The sequence below is a fragment of the Myxocyprinus asiaticus genome, chromosome 16 (assembly GCF_019703515.2).
Source record: "Myxocyprinus asiaticus isolate MX2 ecotype Aquarium Trade chromosome 16, UBuf_Myxa_2, whole genome shotgun sequence".
Classification (NCBI taxonomy): domain Eukaryota; kingdom Metazoa; phylum Chordata; class Actinopteri; order Cypriniformes; family Catostomidae; genus Myxocyprinus; species Myxocyprinus asiaticus.
In genome coordinates this window covers 38,883,576-38,897,472 of record NC_059359.1, presented here as the reverse complement: position 1 = coordinate 38,897,472, position 13,897 = coordinate 38,883,576, and the positions used below count along the sequence as shown (strand labels likewise).

General features: G+C 42.3%; 1 protein-coding gene across 5 annotated transcripts in view; it reads right to left on the bottom strand.

The window, feature by feature from the left end:
• LOC127454417 (calphotin-like) overlaps positions 1-13,897 on the bottom strand; it is a 192,902-nt gene that overhangs the window by 99,903 nt on the left and 79,102 nt on the right. For all 5 annotated transcript variants that reach the window (XR_007899524.1, XR_007899526.1, XR_007899525.1 and 2 more), the window contains exon 3: positions 7,660-7,734. The gene's annotated coding sequence lies outside the window, so the exon portion shown is untranslated. The remainder of the gene's footprint in view (positions 1-7,659; positions 7,735-13,897) is intronic.

Sequence of the window (13,897 nt, the reverse complement as noted above, 5' to 3'; positions counted from 1 at the left end):
CCGCCTCGGTCCTTCTACCTACGGGTTTGAGGCCAGTGCGGCTAGCACTGGGGGTGATTTGGGGACCCAAATGGGATCGCCTCCGCAGGGTATCCCCCCGCGGACCTCCCATTCCCCAGCACGCTCGTCTGCCCCAGTCCAGCTTCCGGATGAGTCCGCCGGCTCATCTCACGGCGAGTCTGGCCTCTTGTTCGGAGCCCGCGAAGATGATGAGCTTTCGGAGAGTGGGCTTGTCCAGTTGGACGCAAAAGCCTCAGCTGGGCTCCCCCCCTCAGGGACGATTGCCCAGTCACAGGCTGATGCAGAAATGACGGACTCGCTTTCCCTGGGTGGCCACGAGCATCGGGTTAGAGTGGAACCCTCCGCTCTCCCCTGAACCCTCAGGGCTCGATGATTGGTTCCTGGGCTCGCGGCGCCGCTCAAAGCAGCCAGGCCCCGCTTCAGTACCTTTCTTTCCGGAAGTGCACGAGGAGCTGACGAAATCGTGGGGGTGTCTTTTCAGCCCTTGGACCGACCTCTCATTTCTACGGGCAGGTGTTCCCCTATAACTGGTCTCCAGGCACGTTGTGGTCATGACAGACACCTCCAAAATAGGCTGGGACATTGCAATGGGCAAGCAGCCGCCTGTGGCCTGTGGACGGGCCCGCGACTGCATTGGCACATCAACTGCCTCGAGTTGTTGGCAATTCTGCTAGCCCTGCAGAGGTTTCGGCCATTGATCCAGGGCAAGCACGTGTTAGTTCGACAGACAACACGGCAACGGTAGCATGTCGTTGTATGTCACAACTCGCCCGCCGTCTCCTCCTCTGGAGTCAGCAGCACTTCAAGTCGCTGCGAGCCACTCACATCCCGGGCAACCTCAACACTACAGCGGACGTGCTGTCACGGCAGGTTACCCTCAGGGGAGAGTGGAGATTCCACCCTCAGGTGGTCCAGCTGATTTGGAGTCAATTCGGACAGGCACAGGTGGACCTGTTCGCCTCCCAAGAATCTTCCCACTGCCCACTCTGGTACGCCCTGACCGAGGCCCCCCTCGGCATAGACACGCTGGCACACAGCTGGCCCCCTGGCCTGCGCAAATATGCGTTTCCCCCAGTGAGCCTAGTGCAAGGTCAGGGAGGACGAGGAGCAGGTCATCCACGTAGCACCCTACTGGCCCACCCAGACATGGTTCTCAGACCTCATGCTCCTCGCGACAGCCCCCCCCCCCCCGCGAATTCCCCTGAGGAAGGACCTTTCTCAGCGACGGGGCACCATCTGGCACCCGCGACCAGACCTCTGGAATCTCCATGTCTGGCCCCTGGACGGGACGCGGAAGACCTAAGTGGTCTAGCAGACACGATCACTCAGGCAGGGCCCCCTCTACGAGGCACCTGTATGCCTTTAAGTGGCGTCTGTTCACTAAGTGGTGTTCTTCCTGACGAGAAGACCCCAGAGATGCGCAGTCGGATCAGTGCTTTCCTTCCTGCAGGAGAGATTGGAAGGGAGGCTGTCCCCTTCCACCTTGAAGGTGTACCTTGCCGCCATAGCAGCACACCACGACGCATTCGACGGTAAGTCCTTAGGGAAGCATGACCTAATAATCAGGTTCCTGAGAGGTGCCAGGAGGCTGAATCCCTCCAGATCTCGCCTCGTTCCCTCATGGGACCTCTCTGTAGTTCTTCAGGGTCTACAAAGAGCCCCCTTTGAGCCTTTGCAGTCAGCTGAGCTTAAGGCACTCTCCTTGAAGACTGCCCTCCTGACTGCGCTCACTTCCATCAAGAGGGTAGGAGACCTGCAAGCGTTCTCTGTCAGCGAAACGTGCCTGGAGTTCGGTCCGGGCTACTCTCACATGATCCTGAGACCCTGACTCCAAGGTTCCCACCACCCCTTTTAGGGATCAGGTGGTGAACCTGCAAGCGCTGCCCCAGGAGGAGGCAGACCCAGCCCTATCGTTGCTGTGTCCGGTGCGTGCTTTACGCATCTATTTGGATCGCACGCAGAGCTTTGAATCTCTGAGCAACTCTTTGTCTGCTTTGGTGCACAGCGGAAAGGAAGTGCTGACTCCAAGCAGAGGGTCGCCCATTGGCTCACTGACGCCATAGCTATGGCATATCACGCCCAGGACATGCCGCCCCCGGTAGGGCTACGAGCCCATTCTACCAGGGGTGTAGCGGCCTCCTGGGCCCTGGCCAGGGGTGCCTCTCTAACAGACATTTGCAGAGCAGCAGGCTGGGCAACACCCAACACCTTTGCAAGGTTCTACAACCTCCGGGTGGAACCGGTTTCGTCCCAGGTAGTGGCACGCAATACAAGCGGATAAGCCCGGGATAGCCGGCCGGGTGTATCACTTGCACATAGTGCCTTCCACTTCTTTTGAGCTGAAGACGTGTGCCATTAATTCCCAGTAGTGTTCACAAACTATGTTCCCTGGTTGACTTCCTCCGAGCCCTGTGGCAGTCGAGTTTTCGGAGAGACTCGCTGCCGGCCCAGTACACATGCTAACTAAGAGCCCTGTTCTGGGGTAGGTGCTCCGCATGTGGCGGTTCCCTGTAAGGTAAAACCCCATGCGATGTATATCTTCCGCTAATTTGTTTCCCTGTTGGCAAACTGCATCTTCCTTGGGCAGAGCCCCTCTGCCCCAGTCTCCATGTTTGTAGTAACTCCTCCCCCGTTGGGCAGGATCTACCTTGAAGACTCTCCACATGTTCGGCAAGACCATGTGACGTATTTTTCTACTTAAATATCCCCCCCTCTTTGGGCGAGGTGTGGTCTCCGCGGTGTCCTCCCCTTGGGAGGGACACCCCCCCAACTAGACCTGGTGGCCCAGTCGGATAATCCCCTTTCTTTTTTAGGGAGTGGAAAAAAAGAAGGGGAAAAGAGGTCACAACTGGGTTAGCCTGTCTCTATCTTTTGGGTAGTCGACTTGTCCCCAAAGGGCCGTTCGACACTCATAACTATGTTGGGGGAGGTTACATGTCAGCCTGGTGTGCTGGCTACGAGGCACACAGTGGTCTGTCCATCACACCACCAGTTCACATAACACAGTTCAGCCAGTTGTGGCATTTCGTATAGGGACCCTAGTGTCACTACATCGACACAACGTTGAGTGAGTGACAGACAGGGAACGTCATGGTTACTTGTGTAACCTCCGTTCCCTGATGGAGGGAACGAGACGTTGTGTCCCTCCTGCCACAACGCTGAACTATCCGCTGAAATGGCCGGACCTTGTCTCGACTCCTCAGCATAAAACCTGAATGAGTGGTTGCATACCAGCTCCTTTTATACACGTATGTCCAGGGGAGTGGCATGCAAATACAACTCGCCAATTTTCATTGGCCTTTTATCAAAGACCAGAGGTGTCTCGGGCTCCCAAGAGTGACCCCTAGTGTCACTACATCGAAACAACGTCTCGTTCCCTCCATCAGGGAACGGTGGTTACGCAAGTAACAATGACGTTAATTTATGAGAAAGAAACATTGTGGAATAATATTTTTTTAATCATTAAGTTTGTGTCACCATTTCAAAATAAGCTTATAATTATATCTAGAACAAGCTCATATTATATCCTGTGTTTTTTTGTTGAAAACATTTAAATAAACAATGTGTGTAAACAAAAAAAAAGTATAGAACAAAAGCATTTAAGCTCGCCCAAAGTGAAGAAAAGTAACTGCTAATAAAGTAAACTGTGGCAATTAACCTACAGAACGTGTATAAACATTCGGCATATAATGGTTATCATGTTTATATTGTTTCACGTGTAAACAAGTATATCAACATGTTCATATCGTAAACATTTAATTCTGTCAATTACTTAAAGGGATAGTTCACCCAAAAAAATAAATAAAAAATATGCCATTATTTACTCAACTACATGCTGTTCTTTATTTTGTGGAACACAGAAGATGATTTTAGGCAGAATGATTAATTTTAGGCAGAACTGATAGCCTCAGTCACCATTCACTTTCATTGAGTCTTAAAATAAAAATGAATAGTGACTGCGGGTTTCAGTCTCTAACATTCTGCATAACATTTCCCTTTCTGTTCCACAGAAGACAGAAAGTTAAATGGGTTTGGAACTACTCCTTTAACATCTTAAACCTAACACACACAGTTTCTGAATGTTTTTGTGTGTCTCTATGTATTTCTCTCTCTCTCTCTCTCTCTCTCTCTCTCTCTCTCTCTCTCTCTCTCTCGTGTGTGTGTGTGTGTGTGTGTGTGTGTGTGTAATCAAGCAACACTAAAATAATGAATCTGAAGTCTGAAAGATGCTGTGGAGAAAACTAAAATGCTATACTAGTTTTAAAGTAATCCAGGGTGTCATTCTTGCACATAAATAAAACCAAGAGACAGCAACAGCAGAACACAAATAGCAGTGTCTGCATCATAGGGCTTGTTCATGTTTCCCTTTTCTACTCATTTCTTCTTGTCTCTTCTATCATCTGTCTATTCCAGTGCATGCATCCACCCTTATACAGATCTGCCTCCCCTCAGAATCACAAGACAACACCCAGCAATCTGCAGCTCTAAAGCAGGCCTTTAAAACACCCATTTCAGCTATTAAAACTCCACAGTTACAAAACTTTCCCAAGACTGGAGTCCAAACCAAGCCTGTAGAGCAGTCTAGCCCAAAGCTGTAGACCCAAGAGGTTTCCAAAGCAAGGTCAGACACCAAAGAGGGTTATTACATGACAATTAGGCCCCGGCAAAACAGTAGGGAGTGGTTTTTGACTTTATGGGCCTGCAAGTAATATGGGTCTGTTAGCTGATGTTATCACAAAGTGGGGGTTGGATGGTTTGGACAGTCCCTTGAGGTGTTTGGTGCTTGTTTTAATCATGTTCTTACTGGCTTTCTTAAGTGTATTAGGACAACTCCTTTTGAAGTTCTCATAAAACCGAATAGAGGAACAATAGATGAGATTGACTAGAGGTATTACCTTTCTTGGTTTCCTGGTAAATATCTCGAAGAAAGAAGTCCTATATTTCTTGTGGCAAAAATATGTTATATTTATTTATATTTTTATTATGATTTTTAATTTTGAAACATTATTTGTACAATCATTAGTCTAAGCTACTAAAAATTTTAGTCAACCTGGTTTCATGGAATATATAATACCTACATTTTTGCTAAATTATTTTTACATGGCTTGTTGTATGTATCGCGACAGTTTCCTGGTAAAATAAACACTAGAGGCACTACAACAACAATACATTTTATTCACTTTCACACATATCATGATTTAAATGGCATATTATCAGTTCATAAACACTTTTCAACCTGTTCCTTACACATTGCTATCTTATGACATCAAAACACTTTTACTATAGCGCATGACTTGTAAGACGAAAAATTGTCATAGATGCACCACAATTAAGTTTTTTTTTTTTTTTTTTTGCTTTTATATCATAAGGTTTAGGGTAGGGAGGCAAATTTTGTTGATTTAAAACTCGATAAAGAATTATACTTAAAAAACCATCATCTGTTTGGGGGAGCATTTCACTCAGTTTTAGCACCACACAGTGGACATTTCACCTTGGAACTGCTGCATTACATGTAATAAACCACATAATGTTATTTTTCAAAAATGTTCAGGCTGGTTTAAGTAACTTTTATAAGTTAAAGTTATATTTCACCCAAAAAATTTAATTCTGTCAATTACTGACCCTTATATGTTTTTCCAAACCCATATTACTTTCTTCTGAAGAAAACTAAAGATGTTTTGAAGAATGTTCTTGTTGCTCCATAGGGCTGTCACTTTAACATGTTAATCCAGTGTGATTAATTATATAAAAAAATTATGCGTTCAAAAAAACAATAATTTATAACTTATAATTTCCTCAGACCGTAATACCATCAGAGCAATTCAAGCTTTAAGTAACCTGTTTTCACCAGGGGGCAGTAAGCGAAACTTCAGCTGTATAGGCAATGCACAGCTGTAAAGATAACAAACTATGCTCAGGCTTGCTTGACACTAGTGACAGCACAAGATGAGGATGCGTTCTTGCATTCAAACACAGCTGGATGGAGTGCCATTATGAATACAGAGATCTTGAGATGTGTTTTTCTAAGTTTCAAATTACATTTAACTTGACACAGCAACTTAAAAACGCTGTTTGTAATGCAACGCTACCAAAGTGAGATGCTCTAAAAGTGTCTTTCTGACGCATGTGCACGTGAAATAAAAAATTGTAATCGAGTGGCAGCCCTTGTGTTCAATGAATGGAAGCTCTCAAGCTTCAAAAATAACACAAAAGCACCATAAAATAATCATAAAAGTAATCCATACAATTTATGAGCTATATTCCAAGTGTTCTGAAGTCAAACAATAGCTCTTCGTGAGGGATAGACCAAAACGTAAGTCACTACGATAGAATTTTCATTTTTGGGTGAATAGGAGTGAGATGGAGTCAAAGAACATTTGATCATTTGACTGCCATTGCATACTGCAATATCTGATCAAGAACAAATGTTGACAATGCAAACACAAGGTCAAAGATATAACCTTCAGACCCTCCAGGCATAGGTTATGGTCAATGTCTGGACAGTGTGACTGAGTTACAGAAAGTACACGGAGGTGCATGTTTTCAGTCACTTGGGTCAAAAGAAAACAAGGAGTTTTCTTCTGAAACACAGGAAAGGAAATATATTTTGGACCACACAAATGAAAGACTTATCGCAGGCCAACAGATGAGAAGTTTTAATCATGCCTGAACATGCCCCTGAGCCTTGAACTAACTGCCTCAGTAAAAATGTGACTGATTTTGAGCTTTGCTTGACCTCTACTTTCTATTCAGCAATAATTAGAATCTTGAATCCAGCAGATTACACCGGCATTCCAGAGACCAAATGGTAAATCAGTCATTTAAACTAGTTTCATGGGGACTGACATTGAGATCATTTTGCAGACCAGCTGTGATTGTACCTCAACGACTGCTGTGCAACATTTTTCTATGCCTGCCATTTCCGTGATACAGGGATGAGAAAACATATATGAGTGTTTGTTCGCTGCTACGGTTTCTCCGAGCTGCCAAATCCCTCCTGAGGGTGCAACGGCAGATAAATTGGCCTTTTATTGCGGTTGTTGACTGTGGAATGCACCTAACAAAGGCGACGGTGGTTTAGATCTGAGATCCGAGCCATGCAAAGTCTGAAAAAGCAAGAGTGGTTACAAAACACCACAGTGGCTCCGATTAGAAAGTGAGAAACCGCAAAAATCATTAGCATACCATCGTCTTCACCACCTAATTAACATTTTGTATCTGTCCCCCCACCCCCCCAACACGTTACCCTCTGATCAGGGCAGGCTGTTTGTATCCTCAATACGAAGATAAATGCTCTTTGGAAAGTGGTGGAAAAAGTTCCAAGGCCCAAAACGCATTCAAATTCCTGCCTGGGTTTAACTCTCTAATTCAGCATTATCTCAAGGTTAATAAAATTGACACACAACAGCACTTATTAACCCAATAAAACAGCAATACGTCATTAAACCTCCCTCACACCACTCTAGTCACCACTGAGATGGGGATGAAGACCACAACATTGGCTTTTGCTACCTAGGTCATAATAATCTCAGAGACTGTAATTCACAGCTAGAGTTAGCTGATAATTCATGAACCCATATGCTTGCGTTTTGGACGTACTCAGAGAGCCAAGTGCAATTCAATCAGTGTCAGACTCACCTTCAGTTAATAAGCCTTGACGAGATGAGAAAGACATGCTCAAATTTGGAGAATAGGGCATGAAGGAGACAGCGTCTGTGGGAAAAGAGCACATGGAACATGGGTCATTCTAATTGGAAAGAAAAATCACATATTAGACCTCTTTAATATCTCACTTGTTCCTCCTAGACAGTAATGAGATTAAATGGAGATGAAATGGATCCTTCTGCTTAAAGATTAAGTAGAATTACAAAAATAACGACTGTTCAAACATGTTTCCCAAACACTCTCCTCGAACACAATTGTTTGACAAAACACACAGTCCTGACCCAAAGCTCATGCCATTTTTTTTCCCTCAGACTAGTTTTCATAGAGCCACAGTGATTACAAGTTTTGTGGGAATCAACCTTCAAATGGTTTATTAGTTGCCTCTGCAACTATAAGTATAATTAAGCTTGGATAGGATAAAGTATTTAAACTTTACACACTTCACCTTCTCTGCTCCTCTGATTTTTCTCCTTAAATCACACGTGTCCTCTAGAGTTTCAGAAGAGATCACAATATTATGAAAGCCCTGTTTACACCTGGTATTGACATCCATCTTTGACCACAAGTGATCACAGGAGATGCATGTTAAAGGGATAGTTCACCCTAAAATGAAAATTATCTCATCATTTACTCACCCTCATGCCAACTAAGATGTGTATGACTTATTTAGAAGAATATCTCTGCTCTGCAGGTCCTCACAATGCAAATAAATGTGATCAGGCATTTGAAGCTCCAAAAAGGAGATAAAGTCAGCATAAACATAATTCATATGACTCCAGTGGTTTAATCAATGTCTTCTGAAGCGATCCAGTTGGTTTTGGGTGAGAACAGACCAAAATATAACTCCTTTTTCACAGTACATCTTGCCATTGCAATCTCTAGGCACGATCATAATTTCAAGCTCGATTACACTTCCTAGTACTCGAAGCATATGCAGAGTGCTAGATGGCACTATAGGAAGTGTAATCAAGCTTGAAATCACGATGTCTATATGCCAACAATTGCATAATTTGTTTCTACATTTATTTTTCCTCCGGTATTTTAGCAGAAACACCTGAGACAAAATTGAAGATCTGTTCACCTCTCTCTCTCTCACGGCAATTACATGCATCCAGGAGAAGATAAGTGATGAAAGGTCTCAAGAAATTGTGTCAATTTAATTTTTTGACATCAGCGGTTTGTTTGTTATTGTATACAAGGTTTAAATTAGTTGCCTGCAGCTCTGTTTATATTAGTTTTTGGTATCTCAGCATGAAACAAAATGACTTTATTATAAGTTGTAATAAGCCCCTTTGGGTTCAGAAAATCTACGGCATAACATCTGTATATTTAAAGTTAATCTAACCAAAATTAGCATCAAATGTTTCACGTCAATAACTTGAGTATACAACATGAGGTCAACAGTTACATAATATGCTGTCAATGCAAAAAATATCACATAGTGTATTCACACTTTATATGATATATGAAGAAGCTGTCAATGCCTGGGCTCACACATAATGTCACAAACTCCAGTTAAAGCTTGGCCCTGCATTTCCCACAGCTGGATGGCAGGGGCCCCTGTCAGGGGTGTGAAATCAGTTTGCCTGCTGGGGTTTCTCTCCCCTAGTGCAACTTTTCCTGTGGAGAGTAACAGCAGGGTATGAAACCCTGGAGTGGAAAGTCCCCCCGAGCCGGGTCCATAAAAACAGCCTGTAATCTGTGAGGTGTAAGGCCTGGCACAAGAGCAAGGTTCAGACCAGGCCTTCTAACACTACATAACCTCACTGTGTGTTTATTACGTGAGTGAAGCAGATTTTCAGAGTGTATAGTGCACAGTTTACTCTGTGTTTGGGTTTCCAGGGAATTAAGAGTTTGTAATGGCTTCTTATGATGGCAGATTACTGTGTAACATTTTGGACTGAGTTTAGATTGGACTGACTTATGTTGGGTTTGAACTGATAAAGATTAGTGCTTATTGCCTTTGTATTTTTGAGGAAATAGGCAACATCCGCTTAAAATCCAACCATGATACTGAACAGAGGTCTTTATTACAAACACACACAGCTGGGGTCCTTCCTGCATATAAGAACAACCAAAAGGAAATATGAAAATATTGTAAAAAAACAACAGCAGCAAAACTGCACCCTCAATTGACAACTATTATGAGCAACATGGCATAAAAGTGACATTATGCCTCAATAATTAGCTGCAACTAATATACTATGAGAACATGCAAAATGATTGACAGACATTTTTGTTTGCTGTTTACAGAGTCTAGAGCTGTCACAGAGATTGTTAAGATATATCAGGACAATAATTTCATGAAAAAAAAAATCGCTTACAGCACCTTTAAATGAAAAACAATTTCTGAAGCAACCACGTCATTTTATGTTGCTTTGATGACACTTTTGGCTCATGTGTCGACTTGCATGCTCTTCAGGACCTGTACCCTGGTCCTTTGCATTGCAAGGGCAATGCTTTATCAGTTGAATTTCTGCACAATTTAATCATGTTTGAACAAATGTTTAAATGTAACTTTAAAATGCGTCGCCTTACAAGTCATGTGCTATAGTAAAAGTGTTTTAAACTCATAAGATATGTGAGGAACAGGGTGAAAAAAGTAAGTGTTGATGAACTAAAAAACTGCAATTTCATTCGTGATTTGTGTAAAAGGAAATAAATGTCACCGTTTTAGCACCTCTAGAGTTCATTTCACCAGGAAACTACCGCAACAAGGAAACTGTCATTGGTCTCTTTTCATGTCATTCCTGTGGGTAGTTCTTGGACAAAATAAGAAGCAAAGTGGATCAGACTTATTGCCAATGGTCAGAAGTCTACACAATTCATGTTTTGTTTTTTTGTTTTTTCAACAGCATGTGCAAGGTCAATATGGTTCTGTTCAGCCAAGACTTGAGGAATCACACCATCCCATCAGGTTCTTCATGTAAAGAAGATGATGTCACAGGCCACAACAGGCCACATGAAACGTATCTCGACCCGACACAACTGCAACACCCTACCATCTTTCCTGATTGTATTGGGGTTTGCTTACAGTGTTTCCTGTCTCTGCCTGATGACAGTTAATATTTTACAGCCATACCGGGCAGTGTTGCATTACGAGACATATCTAGACAAATGTACCGCAGTGACTTTGACTATCAGCAACTCTAGACTTGGCTGGAGCCAGACGTCCCCCTCCCTCCTGGCTGTGGCCCGACATGGGCTGACCTCGCCTGAACTCCAGCACAGCATTGCCAGAGATGGAGTTCATTAGAGCCCTGAAACAACCCCACTCTCTCGCCTTGCGCTCTTTTTCTCTGCTAACTCTGAAAGAAACTCTGTCACCCTGCAGCCTAAAATGACCTCGGGATAAACAGCTAGCAAAGCTAAGCAAGTCGTACTCTGCATTTTTGAGACATCTGAAGGATGTGCGGTGTTTAATGTCTGTGAGACATCTGTGCCACTGACACAGCATCTACACAAGAGCTTAAGAAAAGGAAAGAAGTGTTTGTAGGGGAATGCTTGTTTTCCAGACAGTTACGTGGAACATACTAGAGATGTGCAAAACTACATTTAAAATCGACTGTTCGATGGGTTCTCTGAACGACTAGTTCATTTGTCTTAAGGAAGTACAGTATCATTAAGGTCAACCAGAGCTCCATCAGACATATTTCTTAAAGGTATACACCCAGGATGTGTTCATGTTCTTTAAAAAACAGCTGGACGGAGCACAACAAAATGGAACAGAACACAGTGGTCTCGAGACACATTTTTATAAGTAAAAAAACTTGACACACCATCTTGAAAATGCAATGTTCATGCAAAAAAAAAAAAAAAAAAAAAAAAAACAGTGAGATGCGACCCAACAGCCAAAGATGTCCATCTGTATGTGTAGGCCTACATGCACCAATACATAATAAATAGCACAGACTAGCTAAGAATACAGTCCTTCAACAGTGTAATTGACAGATATTCAACAAATATATAGGCTAAATATCTATTATCTTTTATTTCACAAAACTATCACAGTCATTTTCTTGATATGTGTTCTTCCTTACAAAGGCAAAACTGAGAAACTGAGAAAAATGTACTTGGGTTTTATTGTGGATTTTGTAGTTACAGCAATTTTCACACACAGTTTTCTCTTATTTAGTATTCAATTTAAAATTAGCATAGTTGAGCCAAACCTGTCTGTCATGGGACAGATTATAGTCTAAGAGACCTGATTTCAAACATGGTCACATGACATAGGAAGTCAATATTTAGCATCTGAAAGTTCATGTACACTCTTAAAATAAACATTTTTTTTTATTATTATTATTATTTTTCCGGCATGTATGGTGCCATGAAGAAACTTTAATATCCATGAAACTTTTTAATTGCAACAAAGGTTCTTTGTAGTGGAAAAAGACTATAAAAAGGTTCTCTGGAGGACCAAAAATGGTTATTATATGGCATTGCTGCGAAAACCCTCTTTTGGAACCTTTAGTTTAAGAGAATCAACCCCATACTGCCGAATTTTAGCACAATCTCCTATCAGTCATTTTGGCATCAAAATGATCATGATCACCTTACCCAGAGTGATATATTGTTTTTATATCACTGTCATTTTGTTTGTTCGATCTGTAAAGCACTTTGGGTCAACTTCTGTTGTTTTTAAATGTGCTCTATAAATAAATGTTGACTTGACTTGACTCTTGCGCTACTGGCAGCTCGTTGCACACACAAAACCTCCAAGACATGGGTTCTGGTCGCATGAAAACCAGGAAGTAATTGTGTTCACATAAACAATGGTGAGTGTGGTTCAGAGGTTGCATTTCCACTCTAAAATTAAATTTTTACTCCACTGATGGTTAGGTTTAGGGTTGGGGTAAAGTCTTGGGGATAGAGTTAATAAAATATGCATTCCTGTTGACTGTATTACCTAATTTACAACTAAAGATACAACTCACCACTCTGTGGACAAATTCACAGTGTGATTAGTCTGTGATTTCGGCAAAATGTGGAGTTACTGCATTTTGCCCTTGCAAGGCAGTATTGTTGAACGCAGTACATTTTTTACACCACCGCTTCTTTGACAGCTGTTGCTGCAGTGCCTTAAAATTAATTAATGGATGTAGAGACGCAACTTCCCAGAATAGGTTTTATGGTGCTGACACTCTTTCCATGGAGCATGTCTTAATTCAACCTTTTTAGCACCACAGCAAAAAAAAATAAAAAATAAAAAATTCTAGATCTACTAGAAACTAGTCCAATTAGCTGGTGTTAGATGACTACTCAAGCATCCTTCCCAGGCCAAGAAAATAACTCCACAGTAAAGGTCCAGATTTACCTCATACGAAATCAAAAAACGAACAGGTATGATGTAATTTAGAACAAAATCTGGACAAAATGGTTTTAGCGTTAGTTTCGGTGGTTCGTAACAGCTTGCCTGGGCGAACTTTTAGGAAAACTTCTAACCGGCTGCTAAACACCTTCTTACTGCCATTGGTCCACATCATCGGTAGGTGTGACCTGAAGCTCCACCTACTACTTTGTTTACATTGTTCAGTCTGTATTCAATGTGAACACACTGGTATATTTACACAGCGAGCTGGTGTAAATGTACTACGTCAGTACGATCGTTCGCATAGAGACATTTTCCAAGAACATGTTGTGTGATTTTTATTTTTTTATTAGTCTACAAAAGGAATCAAATCTACTCAAATACTCTCAAGTACCCATTCACTCGTGTGCCATCTACCCCAAAGTATGTGCCTCTATCACCATTCTTTTTTCTTTATCATGAACATTAACACTTTATACAGCAATCGTTGCAGTAGTATCAGTGTCATCTTAAATTACAATAACAAAGTATAATTGGCACATTAGCGTCATGAATTCACAATGTAAACAAGACAAATTAAACATGATCTACTGCATATGTATTACTTTAAATCATCATCGAGTGGTTAAACCAGCTTCTTTTACTGACCATGACTTCTACTCAAAGAATGAGGCAAAAAGTCATTTTAAAGGTTTTACATGTAGCGTCCTCATATTCAAATGTTCTTCTAAAAGCCTCCTACAGCGGTGTGGCCAGTGTCAGAATGTCCGCACACAGTATACTGTACCATTGCTTAGCTGTTTAGAACTTCTTTTTACCTCTGAACGAAGAACGAAGAAGAACTTCTCCGGAAGTATATCGGGGTCTTAAGGCTTAGAAAGATAGCAGGGAGTTCAGTCAGGA